Raw genomic sequence first — 14,130 nt, forward strand, 5'->3', positions numbered from 1 at the left:
TAAAATGTTACTACTACCTGAAGCAATCTACGGAGTCAATGCAAACCCTATCAAAATCCCAAACATTTTATTTTTGCAGAAATAGAAAAATCCATCCTCAAATTCATATGGAATCTCAAAGAACACCACATAGCCAAAGCAATCTTGAAAAAGAAAAAGAAATTTGGAAGGCTCACACTTCCTGATTTCAAAATTTACTACAAAGCTGCAATAATGAAAACAGTGTGATTCTGGTAAGACAGATATATAGGCCAATGTAATAAAACAGAGAGCCTAGAAATAAACCCATGCACATATATGGTCAAGTGATTTTTTACAAGGGTGACAAGACAATTCAATGGGGAAAGAACAGTCTTTGCAACAAATAACGCAGGGAAAACTGGATATACACATTCTAAATAGTGAAGTTGGACCCTCACCCAACACCATATAGAAAAAATTAACTCAAAATGGATAAAAGGGGGACTTCCCTGGTGGCGCAGTGGATAAGACTCTGTGCTCGCAATGCAGGGGGCCTGGGTTCGATCCCTGGTCAGGGAACTAGATTGCACATGCATGCCACAACTAAGAAGCCTGCATGCCACTACTAAGGAACCCTGGAGCCACAACTAAGGAGCCCACCTGCCACAACTAAGACCCAGCGCAACCAAGTAAATAAATAAATATTTTAAAACTGGATAAAAGACCTAAGCATAAGAGCTAAAACTATAAACCTCTTAGAAGAAGACATAGGGGGAAATCTTCATGGTGTTGGATTTGACAATGGTTTCTTGGATATGACATAAAAATCCCAGGAACAAAAGCAAAAATAGCAAACTGGACTTTATCAAAATTAAAACTTTTTTGCATCAAAGGACACTATCAACAGAGTAAAAAGGCAACCCACAGAATGGGAGAAAATATTTGCAAATCACATATCTGATAAGAGATTAATATGTAGAATATTTAGAGACTTTCTAAAACTCAACAGCAAAAATCAAAATACCCAATTCAAAAATGGGCAAAGCGTTCAGACATTTCTCCAGAGAAGATATACAAATGGCCAATAAGCACACGAAAAGATGCTCAACAGCAATAATCATTAGAGAGGTGCAAATCAAAACCACAGTGAGATACTACTTCACACCTATTAGGATGGCTATTACCCAAAAACCAAAAACAAGCATTGTCAAGGATGTGGAGAAACTGGAACGCTTGTGCACTGCTGGTGGGAATGTAAAATGGTGCAGCTACTGTGGAAAACAATATGGCAGTTCCTCAAAAACTTAAACATAGAATTACCATTTGATCCAGCAATTCCACTTCTGGGTATATACACCAAAGAACTGAAAGCAAGAACCCGAACAGGTATTTGTACACCAAATAAAACCAAGATTTATAGCAGCATCATTCACCGTAGCCACAAGCGGAAACAATACAAATGTCCACCACCAGGTGACTGGATAAACAAAATATAGTATACACATACAACAGAATCTTATTCAGCCTTAGAAAGCAATGAAATTGTGATACATGCTACAATATGGATGAACCTTGAAGACACTATGCTAATTGAAATAAGTGAGACCTAATAGGACAGATTCTGTATGATTCCACTTAAAAGAGATACCCTGAGTAGTCAGATTCACAGAGAATGTGGAACAGTGGTTACCAGGGGCTTGGGGAGCAAGGAATGGGCAGTTATTGTTTAATAGGTGTACACTTTCAGTATAGGACTATGAAAAGTTCTGGAAAGAGAGAGATAGGTGGTTGTACAGCAATGTGAACACACTTAATGCCACTGTAGTGTACAATTAAAATGGTTAAAATGTTAATTTTTATGTTATGTATATTTTATCACAAAAAAAAAGAAAAGAAAAACAAAAACCTCTCACCACTCTGCAGACTTTTTAACTTTAACAATACATTATGACTATTTTCCTGGTCACCAAATATAAATCTAATTCACCCTTTTTAATCACTGCACAATATATCATAGAAAGGGCATGCTATACCTTATTTAACCACTCCCATACTGAGAAACACTTGCTGTCATAAATAATGTTGCCGTCAGAATCTTTTAAGGTTCTTACGTATTCGTTCTGTGCAATGGAGTCTCCAAACTGTGATTCCTGGTGAATGGTATATTTAGATCTTTATTTAATGCCTTTTCAATTTTTATTTGTTCAAGGTATCAAGCAGGAGGGAAGGTGTTCTGCATTAGTTAGGTTATGGACTTGGCTGCACGTGACGAAAACCTCCAACAGCTGTGACTTACAGCGGTGATATAACTTTATGTCTCCTTCACATTACAGTCTGGAGATGGGCATCCCAGGACTGGTACAGAGACGACTGAGTGAGATCACCCAAGCATCCAGACTCCTTTTAGTCTCTTACTCCACCATTCATTTTCACGGTCCCTGATGGACCACTGTCATGTCCATATTCCAGGCAGCAGGAGAGGGGAGGGGAGAAGCCCGGCACAGGCCCTTCCTCTCAGGACTCCACCCAGAGGTTGCCTAAACCACTTCCACTTATAGCCTATTGTCCTGAACTTAGTCACGTAACCCATCCCACCTATAAGGGAGGCTGGGAAACACAGTGCTCCTGCTGGGTGGCTGTGTGCCCCGTTAGCACCATGATGGCCAAGAGGAGATGGGATGAGGAACAACTCTATGATAAGATCCTCCAAAAGAACAGTCAATTATGTCAGCAATATTTATAAAATAAACCATTTCCCACCGAATCAAAATGCCATCCTTGTGTTCATTTAGGCACATATGATTGATCTGTTTCTAAATGCTAATCTGCTCCACTTTTATATTAAATGAACTTTGTAATAACTGTTAGCTGCTCTTATTGTATTATAGTTGTTGATACATTAGTAATTTAGCTTTTGTTAACTGTTTCATTTACACTATTTCCACAGATCACGTTAAAGACGGTCAAACTTATTTTGTAAAAACTGGTTTGTCCTGGCTCTTGGATATTATCATTTGAGGCAGAAGTAATTTTCGTAGTTCTGGGTTTTCAATGTTAAGAAGCATCTCTACCCAACTGTGACTACAGCTAAGAGGTCACACATTTATTTCATCATCGTTGCCTTAGAGGAAGAGACCACTACTGAAGAGAAAGTCTGACCACAGCAGGGGTCTGGTGAGAGGGACAGCATTTCCCAAGGTAACAGGCACCCAGGACTCCGCCTTACCATCCACTTCACAAACAGTGGGTGTGAGCAAGTGCCAGGATGAGGCCTAATGGTGAAATCAGTTCCCACGTTGAGGGGAAATTAAAGTGGTACTCTCCAGCTCCTGGCTCTGGCACACTATCCATCTCAAGTGTGTGGCTCCATTAGCCTTTTAACTGTTAGCACTGCCTCTGGCTTCATCTCCTTCCACCAGGCCTCATGCACTCTATGTATAGAGGAAAATTTTGCTCAGGTTTATGCCTTATGCTCAAAAGTGCCTTCCTTTGACTTTGGCTTTAGAGAAAAGAAAAGCTACGTGATCAAAAGAAGCTGCACTGGAGGGCTTCCCTGGTGGCGCAGTGGTTGAGAGTCCACCTGCCGATGCGGGGGACGCCGGTTCGTGCCCCGGTCCGGGAAGATCCCATGTGCCGCGGAGCGGCTGGGCCCATGAGCCATGGCCTCTGAGCCTGCGCGTCCGGAGCCTGTGCTCCGCAACGGGAGAACCCACAGCGGTGAGAGGCCCGCGTACCGCAAAAACAAAACCAAACAAAAAAGAAGCTGCACTGGGGATCCTGTCCTCTTTCCACACTGCTCTTGCCTCTCTCTAAAGCCTAAATACAGCATCTCTTCCATGAAGCCTTCCTGGTTTCCACTGCCTACAACAATGGGATAAGCTGGAAGGCATCTTAGGGACCTGGACGCTCCATTCTCAGGCCTGACTTCCTCTGCTTCCCCTGCGTCTGCCCTCACTCCTCCCCCAGATTCTGATCAGTGGTCTGAGATGGAGCCGTAGCTCTTGCATTATTTTGACTTCCACAAGGGGTTAACAGCAACAGATGGGGTGGGAAACTATACAACTAGGTCAAGCCCTTAACTTAGAGATGAGGGCAAGGAGACCACATGACACTACAAAGTCATGCCTTCCTTCCCAGAGCAGCTCCTTCAAGGCAGGGACATTATCTCCTTTGCAGCTGTGTCTCCAGAACCTAGAACTGTGTCTACCTAGCATGTAGATTTGTTGGCAGATTTGTTGAATGAATGAATGAATATGACACCAAGCTTGAACTAGAAAACTGGTCCAGGATAGGAGACCAGAGCCTTCCTTTGCTGGAGGGTGCCTAGTTGGCAGGCCTTTCACCACGATTGCTTGGCTTGGTAAACAGGCTGGCCTTGAGCCAGCCTCCGCTGTCACCTCCCAGGCCAGTTAATTGCTTTGCATAGGAGGTCAAAGTTAGTCACGGCTGGCCGTACGTGCCTGGGAACCGGCCCCCGTTGGAACACACATCTTAGGTAGCGTCTGCAGCCAGGGAACAACCCGGCGGGAGGGTCAGGAGCGTGGAGGGCAGTGTGGGCTTTGAGACGGGCGGCCCAGCCCCCGGGCAGGTGAGGGGAGGGGCGGTCGGGGTTGGGGGAGGGCCGGCTGCTGGCGGCGGCCGGGCCGGGAGGGGCGCTCGCACCTGCGGGATGGCAGCTGAGCTCGGCGCGCCAAGCGGCCACGGACTGACGGCTCGGAGGCGCTCGGCGCAGGTGAGACGCCGGCTGCGGGCAGGGGGCTCGGCCCGGGGGGGGGGTTCCGACGCGGAGGGGCTCGGCCAGGGGAGGGGGCTCGGCTGGAGAGGGCAGGGAGGCGCTAGAGGTCCAGGGATGGGGAAGCTGACCCGGGGGCCCCCTCGGGGCTGGAGGTGGGCCGCACTGGGCGGCTCCCACCGCGCCCGCGCACCTGTGGCCGATCGCCAGCGGCCCTGGGGTGAATATTGTCACGACCCCGGCCTGGCAGGGCGACCGTGTCGCCCGGCGAGAGGAGCTTCCAAGTGTGAAGCCCCTGCCCTGCGTTCCGCCCCGAGGATCGGAAACCCCCGCGGTGATGGCCGTGTCCCGCCCGGAGACCAGAGCTGTCTTGAGTCCGCGGCTCGCAGCGGTGGCACTTCCACCCGACCCTCCCCGGGCCGGCGCCGCCCCCCCCCCAATGCGCCCACCACATACTCTCCTTAGGCCAGCAAGCCTGGAGGCTAACAGTGAGAGGCAATTGACAGATAATGTCCCCTGAGCCATTATTTCGCTTTCACGGACAGGCCAGTGGGCAGACGATGCGAGGGGTCAAGGGGGAAGGTTAGCAGCGGTTGAAGAGGTTTAGTGGGACCTGAAATAGTCTTAGGTGTCCCCGTCTGGGTCCCGAATGATCACCTCTGGAGACAGGAGCTAGCCCTCCATGTAAGAAGGGTTGCGCTGCAGCAACGGAAACCCCTTATGAAATAACCCATTTAAAAATTTTAGCCAGAAATGACCACTCCCTTCCTGTTCTCTTCCACCACTGCCCTGGTCTGCCATTTTCTCCACATCCCTGACCATCTGCCCCGCTGCCCTACCCACCGCTCTGCTGGGCTCATAAAGTGACAAAAGAATTTTACCTGTACTTTTACACTCACCTTAATAAGTAGTATCGCTTACTGTTAAAGGAAACATGTACTCTTTCTAACCAGATGTGCAACATATTCAATATATTCTGGGTTTTGTACCATGTTGAACACTGTTGGGGAGAAAAATAATACACTCTGAGATAGCGGGGTGCGGTCTGCTTCAGACTGAGCTCTTCCTGACTGAGAGTTCCTCTGCTTAATATGATGTAGTTACCCTCTGTCCCTAAAGTTTCTGGAAAAGATATGGAACTGATGTGAGGGCTTTGTTGAATAAGGCCCCTTAATTTTACAAGGGGAGAGCACCTGACATAAGCAGAGAAAAAGGCGTTATTTCTGGTTATGCATTATTTGTTCTGGTACTACAGGGGGCGAGCCTTCAGTTTTCTTTTTTTTTTTTTTTTTTTTTTTTTTGCGGTATGCGGGCCTCTCACTGCCGTGGCCCCCCCCGCCGCGGAGCACAGGCTCCGGACGCGCAGGCCCAGCGGCCATGGCTCACGGGCCCAGCCGCTCCGCGGCACGTGGGATCTTCCCGGACCGGGGCACAGACCCGCGTCCCCTGCATCGGCAGGCGGACTCTCAACCACTGCGCCACCAGGGAAGCCCCAGTTTTCTTTTTGAAGACCTTTGATTTCCTCTCACTTCTTCCACGAGCAGTGGAAACAGTATTACCACTTATCACATACTCTGCTTGTTTCCTTATATTCTATGGGTTCCTCCCCGACCCTTCTGGGGAATGTGGGTTGTGATGGACTAGGTGACGTTATTGAATCTCACGTTTGGCACCAGTAATTTTATTTAAAGTATTTCCCAATATATTCTTGGTTATGCGTCTTGCCTAATCTTAGCAAACAGCACTTTGAAACTGTGAGGATTTGGCAAGGGCTGAGGCGAAAGGGGGATAAAGAGGAAGAAAGAATCTGCTTTCTCATCCCCCCACAGCACCTTCACATTCACTTTGGCTGCCATGCTCAGTTGGTCAAAGTACAGATGTTACCTACGTTGGTTGTAATCAAAAGATTGTCTCTTTCTCTCAAACGCATCCGCTTTTTGAAAATGGATACGGGCAATTTTACCATGTGTAGAACCACTCCCATAGCCAAAGTTCCTGTTACTGCGAAACTTTTTATAATTGTGGGTAAGAGAATGGAAGTCATGACTGCGTCATCAGCTAATGGCTGTATATGTAGACAAATTTCCCATCTACACTTGCGACAGGTTGTAAGGCAAAACCCAGATTATTCACAATACTATACAATACTGAATATGGACAATTAGAGGCCGCAGGTGAATGATGTAATTCCCACACTTCTTTTGAACCCAGCTTCCCTTTTAACCAGCCAATCCTTTCCCCCAACCTTTACTCGGGCTAGAAGCAAACAGAGATGATTTCAACTTTAGCTGTTTTTGTTTCTCTTGCCTGTTCTCTTATGTAAAAATAAAATGGGTCACAAGGTACACTATGGCAGGCAGAAGGAAACTCAAAAGATCTATCTGCCTTGTGTAGTGAAGAATTAAACTGAAACATAAAAGCACACTCATGTATTCCCCTAGCAGGATTTAGATTTCTAAGCCATTATCAATATCTTGCTGGTATCAAATCATAATGGGGCTTTACAGAGTACCAGGCATTTTCCTTAATAAGCAGCACTTTGAGGTCAGAGTAATAGCCCTATTTTTTTTTTTAGTATGCTTTTTATTTTTTTTAATAGATCTTTATTGGAGTATAATTGCTTCATATTTTATAAATGAGGAAATTGAGACTTAGAGACACCGAGTGTCCATCCCAGGGTTACTCAGCTGTTATGAGGCAGAGCCCGGTCTCAAACCAGAACTCCCTCCAGCGTGTTCTTTTTCCCTTTGTTTGTTTGTTTAATTTGGAGTGGGCAGTTGTTTGTGACTTGTTTGATATATCCTCTGACTTGAACTCTTAGAGTCTAAATTTAGAAACACTCTTGTCTGGTATATTTCATGGCCATCTTTGTTCAATGTAATCACAAAATATTTTAGAGCTGAGCCCAATCTTCTTGTTTTCCAAAGAAGAAAAGTGGATTTGGGCAAAATTAAGCGATCACCCCATGTAGCTTCCCCAAATGTACTTTGCTAATGACTTACAGAGAAAACTTAGGTCTCCCAATGTCCAGACTATTGCTCCTTCTGGCGTGTGGTCCCCTGAGGATTTCCTACATACATAAACCAAGTGGTTTATTTCGATTAGACTCTGTTGCTTTAGGGTCTGTGACAGCCAACCATAGCCCCTCTGAATCCTGGACTCAGACACCTGTAGATTCTTCTACTCTAACTGTATTCCACATTCCATGAGGGAAAGAGCCTTGTTTGTCTGGCCCGTCGTATTATTCCTAGCACAGTGCCCAAAGCACTCAAAAAGATGTGTTCAATATACAGTATATCAAATACACATTTGAACAAGTATGCGATGTCATCAGGATTTCATTCAGCTACAAGTCACAAGAAGTCACAAGTCAGCTCCAAGAAGAGCCCACTCTGGGGGCTTAATAAGTAAGGAGTTTACTCTTCTCAGAGAACCAGAGGTCTGCAGGTGCGGAGTCCAGGGCCGGAGCAGGCTCCTTCCACCCGTAGCACGCTTTCGTCCTCACTGAAGGACAGGCACCTCTTCTGTGCTGAACAGAAAGAAGGGCAGAAGGCATGTACCAGCTGAGTCTGGCCCTTTTTGTCAATACAGTAAGTCCCCTACATACGAACCTTTAAGTTGTGAACTTTCAAAGACGCGAACATGTGTTCGCATGTCCAATCACGTAAGTTAGTTCACGTGAAACTGCAGCCTGCCCTCCGTCTCCTGTTGCTGACGATCCTTCAGCTCTACCATCCCCCACCTCCCCTCCCTGCTCAGCCAATAACTCTTCTTGCCTGTTCACTCGATGCCAGCCCCTGGACGCCAGCCGTTGGACTGTACTACCGCACTTTTCAAGGGACTGTACTGTAAGATTAAAAATGTTTTATTTTTTGTGTATGTTTTTTATGTATTATTTGTGTGAAAAGTATTATAAACCTATTACAGTACAGGACTACATAACTGAATGTGTTAGTTGGGTACTTAGGCTAACTTAGCTGGACTTACAAACAAACCGGGCTTAAGGAACACGCTCTCAGAACAGAACTCGTTTGTATGTAGGGGACTTACTGTAATATTAAGATCTTCCCTGGAAGCTCCACCCAGTAGACCTCTTGCACATCTCACTGGTATAAAGACTATGTCACACAATCACCCCAAACTGTAAGCAGCCTAAGAAAATCCAGTGTTTTCGTTGGACATGTTGCCGATACAACAAAATAGGGATTCTGTTAATAAGGAAGAATGGATATCAGGTAAGCAAATAGCAGTGTCTGCCATGGTGCTTTTTATGGGTCACTGACTCTGATTCTACATCTGTTATTCTTTTTTTTTTTTTTTGCGGTATGCGGGCCTCTCACTGCTGTGGCCTCTCCCATTGCGGAGCACAGGCTCCGGACGCGCAGGCCTAGCGGCCATGGCTCACGGGCTTAGTTGCTCCGCGGCATGTGGGATCTTCCCGGACCAGGGCACGAACCCGTGTCTCCTGCATCGGCAGGCGGATTCTCAACCACTGCGCCACCAGGGAAGCCCTACATCTGTTATTCTTTTCCATTTTATTTTTTGTTGTTTGGTTTACTAAAAAGTAATAGACAATGCAGTGGGTCTAGGGGAACTTTTTGAAATTGTAGGTTCCAAGTCCCGCCCTGAGAAATGCTGATTACTTAGGTCTGGGAGGGGTCTATAAATCTGAATGATAAACTGGCACTGCAGGTCATTTGAATGCAGGTGGTCACAGGACCACAACTCGAAAAACACTGAATTTGGGGTAGTTTAGCAGAGGCACCTTCATTTTATTTCCAACAGCTTTCTGTCTCACTCCTCTTGGGGCATGACTTTCTTTTTTTAATTCTCTATTTTGGTCAAAACACGTAAATGTATAGCCTTAAAAGTTCTACAAGGGGGCTTCCCTGGTGGCGCAGTGGTTGAGAGTCCGCCTGCCGATGCAGGGGACGCGGGTTCGTGCCCCGGTCCGGGAAGATCCCACGTGCCGCGGAGCAACTAAGCCCGTGAGCCATGGCCGCTGGGCCTGCGCGTCCGGAGCCTGTGCTCCGCAACGGGAGAGGCCACAGCAGTGAGAGGCCCGCGTAGTACCGCCAAAAAAAAAAAAAAGTTCTACAAGGTTTTTATGGAGCTTATACCAAGCTGCATCCCCAGAGGCAACTACTTTCCATGCTTTTGGCTACGTTTTTCTCATGCTTACCATCGTATTCCCAAATAACATGCAAATATTGGCTCTTCCCCCCACCCCCACCCCCACCACACACACACATTTCTAGATAATATCTACTGACATCCTACCTTGAAGGATGTGGCTTTAGCTCGCTCATACCCTCATAATTCTACCTCACATTCACTTCCCTTTCTTGCAAGGTCCCAATATATCAAGTTATATCATAATATTTTTTGATATAGTCATGTTCAGTGTTTGCATTATTATGACTATGTAAATATTATTCACAACTGACCCATATGATAAACGATTTTTACACCTCCTCTGTTGTACAACCTTTTCTGCCGTTCTGGAGTTAGTCATTGCGACATCTTCAATTGCTTAAGTGTTGAGTACTCATTACTAATTCTTGCTCAACATTCGGCAGGATGGTAAAATTCCTCTCGGTAGAGTTAGTCAACGTCAAGTAAGTAGCCAGTTTTCTTTTTTTTTTTTTTCCTTGGGAAACCCCTGCTCAGCCAGCTCCCCCATTCTCTGGAACTGGTTCTTCTCTGAGCCCCTTGTTACCCTGGGAGCTCCCTCATTGGCATCCTGTGGATTGTACAGGATTCCTGTCCCTTGGAGTCCATGCCTTTTCGTTCCTTTGTTCTGCTGGAGCATAGTTTCCTGAGGAAGGATACATGGAGGCAGAGGCAGCTTTACCTGGAGCTGATGAACTCATGGGGCCACTGTGAGGGCTGCAAATCGCTGCAAGCTGTCGGGGGTGTGGGCAGGGAGCCAGGTTGCCATCGAGAGGCATTTTTTGTCAATTTTCTTAAAGAGATTTTAAGAGAAAGAGCCCTGAATCTCCATGGCTCCTGTTTGTTGTGATTTCTTTCCTCAATGTGAATAACTATTCACCTTCACACCCAACTTTGTAATTCAATGACTTTTTTTTTTTGAATTTTTGGATTTTATTTTTTTATACAGCAGGTTCTTATTAGTCATCCATTTGATGCACATCAGCGTATACGTGTCAATCCCAATCTCCCAATTCATCCCACCACCCCCACCACCCCGCCCCCCGCGTTCCCCCCCTGGTGTCCATGTTTGTTTGCTACATCTGTGTTTCAATTTCTGCCCTACAAACCGGTTCATCTGTACCATTTTCTAGGTTCCACATATATGCGTTAATATACAATATTTCTCTTTCTGACTTACTTCACTCTGTATGACAGTCTCTAGATCCATCCACGTCTCAACAAATGACCCTAATTTGTTCCTTTTTATGTCTGAGTAATATTCCACAGTATATATGTACCACATCTTCTTTATCCATTCGTCTGTCGACAGGCATTTAAGTTGCTTCCAAGACCTGGCTATTGTAAATAGTGCTGCAGTGAACACTGGGGTGCATGTGTCTTCTTGAATGATGGTTTTCTCTGGATATATGCCCAGTAGTGTGATCGCTGGATCATATGGTAATTCTGTTTTTAGTTTTTTAAGGAACCTCCATACTGTTCTCCATAGTGGCTGTATCAATTTACATTCCCACCAACAGTGCAAGAGAGTTCCCTTTTCTCCACACCCTCTCCAGCATTTGTTGTTTCTAAATTTTCTGATGATTCCCATTCTAACTGGTGTGAGGTGATACCTCACTGTAGTTTTGATTTGCATTTCTCTAATAATTAGTGATGTTGAGCAGCTTTTCATGTGCTTCTTGGCCATCTGTATGTCTTCTTTGGAGAAATGTCTATTTAGGCCTTCTGCCCATTTTTGGATTGGGTTGTTTGTTTTTTTAATATTGAGCTGCAAGAACTGCTTGTATATTTTGGAGATTAATCCTTTGCCCATTGATTCGTTTACAAATATTTTCTCCCACTCTGAGGGTTGTCTTTTCGTCTTGTTTATGGTTTCCTTTGCTGTGCAAAAGCTTTGAAGTTTCATTAGGTCCCATTTGTTTATTTTTGTTTTTATTTCCATTACTCTAGGAGGTGGATCAAAAAAGATGTTCCTGTGATTTATGTCAAAGAGTGTTCTTCCTATGTATTCCTCTAAGAGTTTTATAGTGTCCAGTCTTACATTTAGGTCTCTAACCCATTTTGAGTTTATTTTTGTGTATGGTGTTAGGGGGTGTTTTAATTTCATTCTTTTTTTAAAAAATTTTTTTGCGTTACGCGGGCCTCTCACTGTTGTGGCCTCTCCCGTTGCGGAGCACAGGCTCAGTGACCATGGCTCACGGGCCCAGGGGCTCCGCAGCATGTGGGATCCTCCCAGACCGGAGCACAAACCCGTGTCCCCTGCATCGGCAGGTGGACTCTCAACCACTGCACCACCAGGGAGGGCCCAATTTCATTCTTTTACATGTAGCTGTCCAGTTTTCCCAGCACCACTTATTGAAGAGACTGTCTTTTCTCCATTGTATATCCTTGCCTCCTTTGTCATAGATTAGCTGACCATAGGTGCGTGGGTTTATCTCTGGGCTTTCTATCTTGTTCCATTGATCTATATTTGTTTTTGTGCCAGTACCATATTGCCTTGATTACTGTAGCTTTGTAGTATAGTCTGAAGTCAGGGAGTCTGATTCCTCCAGCTCCGCTTTTTTCCCTCAAGACTGCTTTGGCTATTCAGGGTCTTTTGTGTCTCCATACAAATTTTAAGATTTTTTGTTCTACTTCTGTAAAAACTGCCATTGGGAATTTGATAGGGATTGCATTGAATCTGTAGATTGCTTTGGGTAGTATAGTCATTTTCACAATATTGATTCTTCCAATCCAAGAACGTGGTGTATCTCTCCATCTGTTGGTATCATCTTTAATTTCTTTCATCAGTGTCTTATAGTTTTCTGCATACAGGTCTTTTGTCTCCTAGGTAGGTTTATTCCTAGGTATTTTATTCTTTTTGTTGCAACGGAAAATGGGAGTGTTTCCTTAATATCTCTTTCAGATCTTTCATCATTAGTATATAGGAATGCAAGAGATTTCTGTGCATTGATTTTGTATCCTGCAACTTTACCAAATTCATTGATTACCTCTAGTTTTCTGGTGGCATCTTTAGGATTCTCTATGTATAGTATCATGTCATCAGCAAACAGTGACAATTTTACTTCTTTTCCACTTTGTATTCCTTTTATTTCTTTTTCTTCTCTGATTGCCATGGCTAGGACTTCCACAACTATGTTGAATAATAGTGGTGAGAGTGGACATCCTTGTCTTGTTCCTGATCTTAGAGGAAATGCTTTCAGTTTTTCACCACTGAGAATGATGTTTGCTGTGGGTTTGTCGTATACGGCCTTTATTATGTTGAGGTAGGTTCCCTCCATGCCCACTTTCTGGAGAGTTTTTATCATAAATGGGTGTTGAATTTTGTCAGAAGTTTTTTCTGCATCTATTGAGATGATATGGTTTTTATTCTTCAGTTTAATATGGTGTATCACATTGATTGATTTGTGTATATTGAAGAATCCTTGCATCCCTGGGATAAATCCCACTTGATCATGGTGTATGATCCTTTTAATGTGTTGTTGGATTCTGTTTGCTAGTATTTTGTTGAGGATTTTTGCATCTACATTCATCAATGATATTGGTCTGTAATTTTCTATTTTTGTAGTATCTTTGTCTGGTTTTGGTATCAGGGTGATGGCGACCTCATAGAATGAGTTTGGAAGCGTTCCTTCCTCTGCAATTCTGGAAGAGTTTGAGAAGGATGGGTGTTAGCTCTTCTCTAAATGTTTGTTAGAATTCACCTGTGAAGCCATTTGGTCCTGGACTTTTGTTTGTTGGAAGATTTTTAATCACAGTTTCAATTCCATTACTTGTGATTGGTCTCTTCATATTTTCTATTTCTTCCTGGTTCAGTCTTGGGAGGTTATGCCTTTCTAAGAATTTTTCCATTTCTTCCAGGTTGTCCATTTTATTGGCATAGAGTTGCTTGTAGTAGTCTCTTAGGATGCTTTGTATTTCTGTTGTAACTTCTCCTCTTTCATTTCTAATTTTATTGATTTGAGTCCTCTCCCTCTTTTTCTTAATGAATCTGGCTAATGGTTTATCAATTTTGTTTATCTTCTCAAAGAACCAGCTTTTAGTTTTATTGATCTTTGCTATTGTTTTCTTTGTTTCTATTATATTTATTTCTGCTCTATCTTTAGGATTTCTTTCCTTCTGCTAACTTTGGGTTTTGTTTGTTCTTCTTTCTCTAGTTCCTTTAGGTGTAAAGTTAGATTGTTTACTTGAGATTTTTCTTGTTTCTTGAGGTAGGCTTGTATAGCTATAAATTTCCGTCTTAGAACTGCTTTTGTTGCATCCCA

The 14,130-nt window shown here is 44.3% G+C and overlaps 1 protein-coding gene across 3 annotated transcripts in view; it reads left to right on the top strand.

The window, feature by feature from the left end:
- Positions 1-4,383: 4,383 nt before the first annotated feature.
- Positions 4,384-14,130, top strand: part of TMEM45B (transmembrane protein 45B) — a 32,419-nt gene continuing 22,672 nt past the window's right edge. Inside the window, exon 1 of one of the 3 annotated variants that reach the window (XM_067039325.1) lies at positions 4,384-4,456. The gene's annotated coding sequence lies outside the window, so the exon portion shown is untranslated. Of the gene's footprint in view, positions 4,457-4,628; positions 4,694-14,130 lie in introns of those variants that run through there. The other 2 variants (XM_067039326.1, XM_059069776.2) reach the window with 2 other exon arrangements.

The sequence above is a fragment of the Kogia breviceps genome, chromosome 7 (genome assembly GCF_026419965.1).
Source record: "Kogia breviceps isolate mKogBre1 chromosome 7, mKogBre1 haplotype 1, whole genome shotgun sequence".
Taxonomy (NCBI): Eukaryota; Metazoa; Chordata; class Mammalia; order Artiodactyla; family Physeteridae; genus Kogia; species Kogia breviceps.